Source organism: Zea mays, chromosome 7 (assembly GCF_902167145.1).
Source record: "Zea mays cultivar B73 chromosome 7, Zm-B73-REFERENCE-NAM-5.0, whole genome shotgun sequence".
Classification (NCBI taxonomy): domain Eukaryota; kingdom Viridiplantae; phylum Streptophyta; class Magnoliopsida; order Poales; family Poaceae; genus Zea; species Zea mays.
The window spans coordinates 155347690-155356748 of record NC_050102.1 but is presented as its reverse complement, the minus strand read 5'-3'; the positions used below and the strand labels follow the sequence as shown (position 1 = coordinate 155356748).

The window sequence follows — 9059 nt, the reverse complement described above, 5'->3', positions numbered from 1 at the left end:
ACAAATGTATAGGGCAAGGGTGTAATTTTACATGGGCTGCGTCCCGTGCCTATAAATAGATGAACAGTGCTCCTGTACTGTTCACGCTGACTTGGCATTTGCTTTTGCGTCACGCTTGTATTTGTACCTTCCCTCAAGCCGAAGGTATATTGTAATTTAATATCATTTCTATTTTTCCATGATAATAAAATTGAAATGAGTTGATAATAATACATAATTGTTCATGTTATCTCTTATACTTTATATGGTTCCTTCTTCATTATTATGTGTTGTGCTGATGAAGGTATGTCCTTCATAACCTTCGTCCGAAAAGCATTATATCCCAAGGGAAATAATGTTTCGAAGGACGAAGGACTTTAACGTTTAACAATGTTTGTGTTGCCTTGTTCTTAACTCATAGCATTTGAGAACAAGTCCCCAACAATATTCTCAGCCATTTTTGCAGAAGGAGGACACTTACAAAGGAAATAAGTTTAATGCAATCTGTCACTTCTTGGGCTACCAAGCTAGGGAAGCACTGCCTTCAAAGTTTGATTGTGATTATGCCTACACAAGTCCCTCACCAGCTCATCTAATAAAGAATATTGATTGTTGTTGGTTTAACACGTGGGTTGTTGGTCTCAGGTTCTGGGGCATGTGTGCTACCACATCATAGCCGCCGGATTGAACGAATATATGGCTACAGTGACAACTCTGAAGAATCCGGTGAACAAGTGGCGATGTGGTGCGACTCCTATTTCGGTAAGATTTGTGTTGATATGCCTAATAGTTTAGGAAAAGTAAGAATGTAGCGTCTAACCCATGCCTATCCCTGCAGTCTATGATGACTGTGAAGCGATGATCAAGTGATTGTTTTATGTCTGTTTTATATGCAAAAATTATAATCAAGTTTTACTGAAGATGCTACCAAAAGTTTTTTCTTATGAATTTGAATTACTGAATCTAATTTCTGATCCCCCTTGTGTCTTTACTCTAAATGATAGTATTACTACTTTATTCGCCTGATGGGACGCAAGGCTTCTCATGTGGCATTGGAATGTGCTCTTCAATCACATCCAAACATGGTATGTTTTTTCCTTACTTGCCTGTGACCTGTCACATTTTTTCTCGCACTATTTCGAACTTGTATCATGTGCTCAGGTTATCCTAGGAGAGGAGGTGGCTGCTTCCAAACTTACAATTTTTGATATTACGAAGCAGATTTGTGATGTAGTTCAGGCAAGGGTTGAAAAAGGTTGGTCTACATCTCTCTTGTCTATGAGAAGATGAGATGTTCCATGTGTTATTTTTTATTTATAACGATAATTTATTGATCGTCCTTGTACCTTTCCTAGACAAGAACCATGTGGTTATTCTTTTCCTGAGGGCCTTGTGGAGAATATTCCTGAGCTATATGCTCTGCTTTAGGTACGTTTACACGTCTTATGACTACCCATTTATAATTTTACTCACTTGAGCTATTTGTTTATAGGAAATCCATGGCCTCCATGGCAAAGTTGTTTTTGTTGAGAATATCTCTTCTGAGCTTTCACCATGGGCATCTGCACTCTGAGTTTTTGGCCCCTTTTATAAGGAAGCATGTATGTATTGTTTCATTTGATAATTCTAGGATGTTTGTACTTCACATCAGAGTTCAGTTGTTTCAACATCTTTGTTTCCCTAATGCAGCTAATACTACATCCTGAATCTGATGATTCAGCTCAACTTTCCTAGGTACAATAGAATATGGAATATGTAAACCATCAAATTTGTTTTAAATTGTTGCTTCTAGTTGACCTCGAGTTTTTTTTCTATGCACTTGTGCAGATTGAGACTGAAAAGCTGCTAGCCCAGTTAGTTGAGACTGAGATGAGAAGACGTTTGGTATGCTTTCTTTGGACTCTATTGTACACAAGCAAACAGTAGATCTTTATCACTGTAAGTTCATAATGTTCTCAACCATTTTTTGCAAAAGGAGGACACTTACAAAGGAAAGAAGTTTAATGCAATCTGTCACTTCTTGGGCTACCAAGCTAGGGGAGCACTGCCTTCAAAGTTTGATTGCGATTATGCCTACGCAAGTCCTCACCAGCTCATTTAATAAAGAATATTGTTTGTTATTGGTTTAACACGTGGGTTGTTGGTCTCAGGTTTTGGGGCATGTGTGCTACCACATCATAGCCGCCGGATTGAACGGATACATGGCTACAATGACAGATCTTAAGAATCCAGTGAACAAGTGGCGATGTGGTGCGACTCCTATTTCGGTAAGATTTGTGTTGATATGCCTAATATTTTAGGAAAAGTAAGAATGTAGCGTCTAACCCATGTCTATCCCTACAGTCTATGATGACTGTGAAGCGATGGTCGTGTGGCCCTTTAGCCACCCAAATTGGAAAGCCCGATGTTCACATGGCTAGCGTTGACTTGAAAGAAAAAGCATACGAGTAAGTATAAGAATTGGCTTTTGCTATATTTTCATCTGTGGATACACGAACCATGTTGTTACGTAGTTACTCTTGGTCTTCGGCATCTGCCTTAGCTTCTTATCTAGAAGTATCTTGTACATATGGCCTTTGGTGTCAATAATACTTGCATTTTTGCAGTGTGTTGAGACAGAATTCTTCCAGCTTTTTGTTGGAAGATGTCTACAGAAACCCAGGCCTGCTCCAGTTTGAAGGACCAGGTGTCGATTCAAATCCTATTTCATTGTGTGTTGAGGATCAAGACTATATGAGCAGAATTAGACAAAAGTCTCATCTATTCATTTTGGTTTAAGCTGGTTGAGCACTTTTTACAATCTCCGGTGAACACATATAGGATGACTCTTCACATCCGTCAGGTACATACTGCTGCCCAGTCAATTAAAATTCTATTCAAAACAGCTACTCTCGCTCCATATTGTCTTTTGAAGCTTCCTAGGGGAAAATGTCTTTTGAAGCTAATCTCGCTCCATACAGCTAATCTTCACAGCTTTCAAAGCATTTGATAGGGCCCTTCGGTGAGCAATAGAATATGACTTGCGCTACCAAAGCATTGTCCATAGGTATGTCTTTCCTTACTAAAAACTGTTTTTAGAAAATTATCCTTAGTTCATGACCAGTTGGTGAAAAAATGCTTCAAGTATTGTTGTTTCGAACCACACCTTTCTGTGGATGTAATTCAAGTTTTCTACAGCCTGGTGTTTGCTGCTTACATTGGGGCCTGCGTTAACCTTGAAACTTATATGTTTCCTTTTTTCATTACCATGTTAACTTTAACTATGTGGGGGTGATGTTGGAGATGCTCTTATAGTTATGTTAATGAACCAATTGGCATTAGTTGTGCACTTATGGTATTATCATTTTGTTATGACCCCGACTCCTCGACTTTGGGAGAGATCTTTGTCACGCTTACCAGCGGACACTAGATCAAGGAGTGCAAGCCCCAGTGTTAGCAGGTCTCCTCGCAGACAGGGGTCTCTTTCTATTAGTGAGTGAGGTATCTCAGGGCTATCTGTGACTATCTTGTCGCTATTATGTTGAACCATAATGTATCATATTCTTTTTGTTAGCACCCTTATGTACTATAGGGTCACTTGGACCCATTTAATGGGTGGGTATATATAGAAGTAACTAGGTATGTGCCTGTATGTTGCCATGGAGTTAAAATTAGTATAAAATATAGATACAGAATGACAAACATCACTATAATATGCATCCAAGTTTCACATCACTATGAAAAATGACAAGTAAATAGGAAATCAAATACTACCTCCATCCAAGTTTCACAAGCGTATATAAGTAATTTATGCATGGCTAGGATCATAAATGAATTACAAAACCTTATAACACATATTTTTATATAAGTTATCGTGGTATTATATGTTCCCGTTTGTGAATCATCTAGGCCCCTTAGTGATGTTTTGGTAATTAATGACAACTGATTGTGGACTAATGGTTCTTGGAGAAATAAGAATGCAGGGTTGGACCACATAGAACAGAAAATCTTGGAGACTTATAAGCATTGGTTGTGGATCAAGTGAAGGCAAAGGTATAACATAGGTTTTGTTTTTGCCGGTCTCCCGGAGTTTAGAGAAGATACTTGACCGGATTAGTAGGCTAGATAGCCGTACTATTAAGAGGGGTCAATGACTTTGATCTGTGTAAAGCTTAGTGCCTCATAGAGCATCTAGTGGTTGCATTTGCATGAGGACTAACAACGCTTCCAATTTCATGAGTTAAAAATCTTTTCAAAAGCATGTTTGAAAATTGCCAAGTCTTGGGATGCGCGGACCGTCCGGGCCTTGCGGGCGGACCGTCCGCGACCCTCCAGTGGGGTCCAAAGTATGTCTACTTCGGACTGGTCCTGTTTATTTGTAATGCGGACCGTCCGCAATCCTAACCAGAGAAGGCTGCTCTCGGTGCAGTCCCTGAATTATTGTGCGGACCGTCCAGCCTTGTAGGGTGGACTGTCCGCAGGTGCTAAACTGGTTTGGGCAGGGACTGTGTGGTTTTTGGGATTTGTACTACGGACTGTCCGGAGGATAAGCTCGGACAATACTGTCTCCCAGGTCACGGACCGTCCGGCCTTGTAGGCGGACGGTCCGCATGTGTTAACTCCTCTTGGTCGGAGATCTGGTGCTCCATGTTGCCAGGTCGCGGACGGTCCGGCCAAGGTTAGCGGACTGTACGGACCTCACTTTTCTAACAGCTCTGATAGATTTCAAACGGGAAAAATAGCTGTTATGTGTACGGCAGACCGTCTGGCCCTAGGGCGCGGACCGTCCGCGTGTGCGCAGGAAATGTGCAAATTGCACATAACGGTTGGATTTGAGTTGTGGGCTATAAATAGAAGGGGAGCTCGTGTGTGAGGGCTCTCTTGGCCATTCCTTGCACACATTGAGCTCATTTGTGATCCTCCAACTCATTCTCTCACACTCCTTGCTTGAGATTGCATTCTAGTGAGAGATTGAGTGTTCCTAATGCATTTGCATTCATTGGTGATTCTTGAGGCACTAGGTGGTACACCGAGCAAGCGTCATCGGCTTGTTACTCTTGGAGGTTGCCGCCTCCTAGATGACTCGGGTGTTGTCTCCGTCGAGCTCTCCAAGAAGATTGTGGAGAAGCCGCGGTGTTGATTGTGAGAGGTTCGCGCCTACCTCGCCGGAGCGGCAAAGGTGACTTTAGTGGAATCGAGGTATTGCGTGATTTCTTGTCCACTTGGCTCCAAGATCAAGTCGTGTCTTGATAGAGGAGCAAGTGAGAGCTTGAAGTCCACCTCAACATGGATTAGGGGTGATCGGCAAATCACCAATACCACGGGATAAAATCCAGTGTCTTTATTTTCTTGCATTACTTATTGTCGTGCAAGTGATTAGTATTTTGCATATTGTTCATCAAGTATTCAATCACCTTAGTTGATTCTCATAGATTGTTTACTTGTTATCACTAGAGAATTTATACCTATTGTTATATTGATTAAATTTCCCTAGTGTTTTTGATTTTAGTCAAAACCGTCTATTTACCCCTCCCTCTAGCCGGTGTCCTAGATCCTACACCGTTGCAACGCACGGACACTCACCTAGTAATGGTATAATTCCAAATTTCTCGCGGTAGGAAGTGCGACTGGCGGGCGTGCGGGAGGAAAGGGGTGGCAAAGCAGGGCAGACATGATTTGGGGTGCCTCCAAACACAAAGCTTTCTCTATCTTCATCTCACTCCTATAAAGCATTAGTTTTCTAATTTCTATTGTAATTACTTTTGAAAAAGCTATGTATCTTTTTCTAATCTAACATATGGTCTAAAACACGTGTGTCATGCATCACACGTGAAACTCATATGTTGGTTTCTCTCCTCACTTCTCGCATACCAATAGGCTATTATATTATAGATGAGACGTGAGAAACTACACAAGCCCAACACAACAGGTAGCCTCACGCACCGCAACTAGAGATGACAATGGGCACCCGCACGCCATGGGCTTGTTAATGGGTTCAAATGGAAACCCAATGGGTACATGGGCATGGATTTATTCTTTCACTACCCATACCCGCAAACTCATGGGTTTAAAACCCGCCTTAAAATCAACATATCTTATAATTGTCTCATAATATTATCAATTGAATATGTTCTAATTGAAATAAACTCCATGTAACAAAGTTTAAGCTAAAATTAGTTATCACTTGTTCCTTTTATCCTGGATTATTAATATAATGTCTATATGATTATTTTTTATGTTGATGTTAGTGAGTATAGGAAATCCGTTGGGTATCCGAAACCTGCATGGGCATGGGTTTGGGCAAAATTTATACCCGTCATGGGTATGTGCTTTTTAGTGGGTGTATTTTTTCTTCGTGGTATGAGTTTGGGCAAGTAATACCCAGCTGGTTTTTACCTATTGTCATCTGTAAGCGCAACATTCTCACATAGTATCATCTGCTACTTAAAAGAGAATGAGCACTCCAGCAACCTATAAAAAAAGATCAAGCTCCTTTTTGACTCGTACTTTCAGACTAAGATAACATGTAATATTTTTTTTATCAGCTTAATACCGGATATGTAGACCATATATTCACTTTAGTATTATTTTTTATGGATATTTTTTGGGAGGAGTATCCATCCACTAATTTAGGCCCATCATAACCTATAGGCATTATACTAGTTTCTACTTTACTTCACAACTGACAACTATAGATGAGATAGTCTCTACGGGAGATGTTTGGCTAACATCTTGTTTTAAAATATCGGAAAGAGACTTATGGCCGATTGTTTTGGCATTCTTGTCTAGACCTTATGAAAGCGCACGAGCGATGGCAAGGGTGGATCAGAAGGGGTCGGCGAAGAATGAGGGTGAGACTATTGGCGCGATTGGGGAGGAACCAGATCCGCTGCCTTACGGCAGCCTGCCGTGCGCTCGTCGATTTTCAAACCAACGGTGATCTGCTGTCCTCTCCCTCAGTAGTGTATGGAGCGGCCCAACAGAGTAATTCTGGCCCACTTCTTTTCTTCGTTTCTTATTTCTTTCATCTAGGAACACAGCGCAACGGAGGGAAAACCGTGGGAGGAAAAAGCAGCAGGAAAGGCTGCCTGTTTTGGCGCCAGATACAGAGAGACAGTGACAAAAGGAACCAACGGACAGGGTAAAAAGCACCAAATACAGAGAGACAGCGACGAAGGGAACCAACTAACGGACAAGGCAAAAAGCTGAGAAGCAAAGATGGAGGAAGATGCGACCAACGGATCAAACATGTGAGATGCACCACTTTATTTTTATTCCTAATATCATGGTCCATTTGTTCCTTTCTTTTAAATTTTAGTTGTCTTTTTTAGGGAGAATGTGTTGCCCTGTTTGATTCCTCGTATTGGAATGAAATTCAGAAATCCAGATGAGGGCTGGAGATTTTGGTTAGCGTATAGTGGTCAAAAAGGTTTTGATGTTAGAAAAAGGTACTCAAATACAAGTAAGATTGATGGAAACGTCACGTCATGTAGATTTGTTTGTGCTAATCAAGGTCATCGAGGGAAAGATAAAAAGGGGTATGAAGTAAAGTGTCATCAAGCTGAAACTAGAACAGATTGTGAAGTGCGTATGGGACTTGTAAAAGATAAAGAGTTTGGTGGATACAAAGTTTATGATTTGAATTTAGAACACAACCATAACCTTCACTTGCCAGAAACATTCCACTTGATGGTGTCACAAAGGAAAATTTCAGATTTGCAAGCTTTTGAAATTGAAACAGTTGATGACTCGGGAATAGGACCAAAAGCATCACATGAATTAGCATGTCGCCAAGTGGGTGGGCCGCTTAATTTGAGTTACACCATTCGTGACCATAAAAACTATTTGCGTGGCAAGCGACAACGAGAGATGGTATATGGTCAAGCTGGAAGCATGCTCAAATATTTCCAGGATAAAATGGCAGTGGTCCTTCTAATGCTGAAAAGAATGCAACTCAGGTTGATATTGTTGTACCAAATGATACATTGAGTAATGCACAATTAAAGAAAAAAGAGGTCCGCATAAGAAGTTCAAAGAGACAAAAATTTGGGTGGGAAGGAAAGCACAAGGGGAGGAAAAAAGGACAAAGCAAAAATATATTGCATGTACAAGCACCGAAGGTATATCAAAATTCTGAACAAGTGAGTTCCATGTATATCTGATTTTTTTAGCATGTCATTCAGTATTTTAGTTCCATGTATATCTGATTTTTTTTATAATTTGTTTCTTGCAAGGCACAAGAGGTAAAGGAAACAAGCAATCCAGCAAGTATTGACATTCAGTTCCATAAAGAATATAACACCATCAATTCTTTCACTCAACTGTTGACTGGAGCAAGCAGTGATGATCTAAAAACTGAAAATTTCTTTGAGCTGTGAAGCAAGTCAATGCTATTTTGTAGTTTATTGTTGTATCTTGTTATTGCTAACTGCAAGGTAGATGGAGTGTTCAGTGAAAACAATATCAAGTGGATCAATACTTGTATTCACTTTCTTTCATATCCAGTTTAAACAATCTCAATCGCTATGAATTTTTGCTCTCTGCACTCTGTTTTATTGGCGCTGTGCTGATGGTGGTGTAGCCTACGGGAGCCACAGGACTGGAGAAAGAAATAAGGAAAAAGTGGGCCGAATTGGTTCTGTTGGGCTGCTCCATACGGTAAAGGAGAGGGCAGCAGATCACCGTTGGTTTGAAGATCGACGAGCGCACGGCAGGCTGCCGTAAGGCAGCGGATCTGGTTCCATTGGGGAGAGGCCATCGAGAAACAGAGGCGGGGAAGCTGATGCGGCTGAGGGAGGGGCGAGCACAGTCTAGGCTGGGCGCCCTCGATTGTAACAGGGCTAACCATAGGGCGCTCTATAGAGGGCTTGAGAGAGACGACACGACTAGGGCGAGGCGTACGGCAGCCGGCGAGGAGCAGTCGTAGCGGGGCAAAGGAGGGATCGACGATGGTGGCAATGGGTACCGAAGAAAGGAACGTGAAATAGAAACAAATCATTTTTTAATCGATGACATTTGTGGTAAATAACATAAAACATCATGTCTACGTCTATTTTTGAAGTGGTGTAGAGCTAGAAAAAAAAGGTGCTCCAAACTCCATG

The 9059-nt window shown here is 41.2% G+C and overlaps 2 long non-coding RNA genes and 1 pseudogene across 2 annotated transcripts; all 3 read left to right on the top strand.

Moving 5' to 3' along the window:
- The first annotated feature begins 976 nt into the window (after positions 1-976).
- LOC103634294 (pyrophosphate--fructose 6-phosphate 1-phosphotransferase subunit alpha-like) lies at positions 977-2757 on the top strand (annotated as a pseudogene).
- Positions 2758-6837: 4080 nt separating this feature from the next.
- Positions 6838-7613, top strand: LOC109940889 (uncharacterized). Its single transcript, XR_002263614.1, has 2 exons — positions 6838-7208; positions 7290-7613. It is a non-coding gene; the product is annotated as an uncharacterized lncRNA (long non-coding RNA).
- A 263-nt stretch (positions 7614-7876) lies between these two features.
- On the top strand, positions 7877-8473 carry LOC109940888 (uncharacterized). Its single transcript, XR_002263613.1, has 2 exons — positions 7877-8099; positions 8193-8473. It is a non-coding gene; the product is annotated as an uncharacterized lncRNA (long non-coding RNA).
- The last annotated feature ends 586 nt before the right edge of the window (positions 8474-9059 follow it).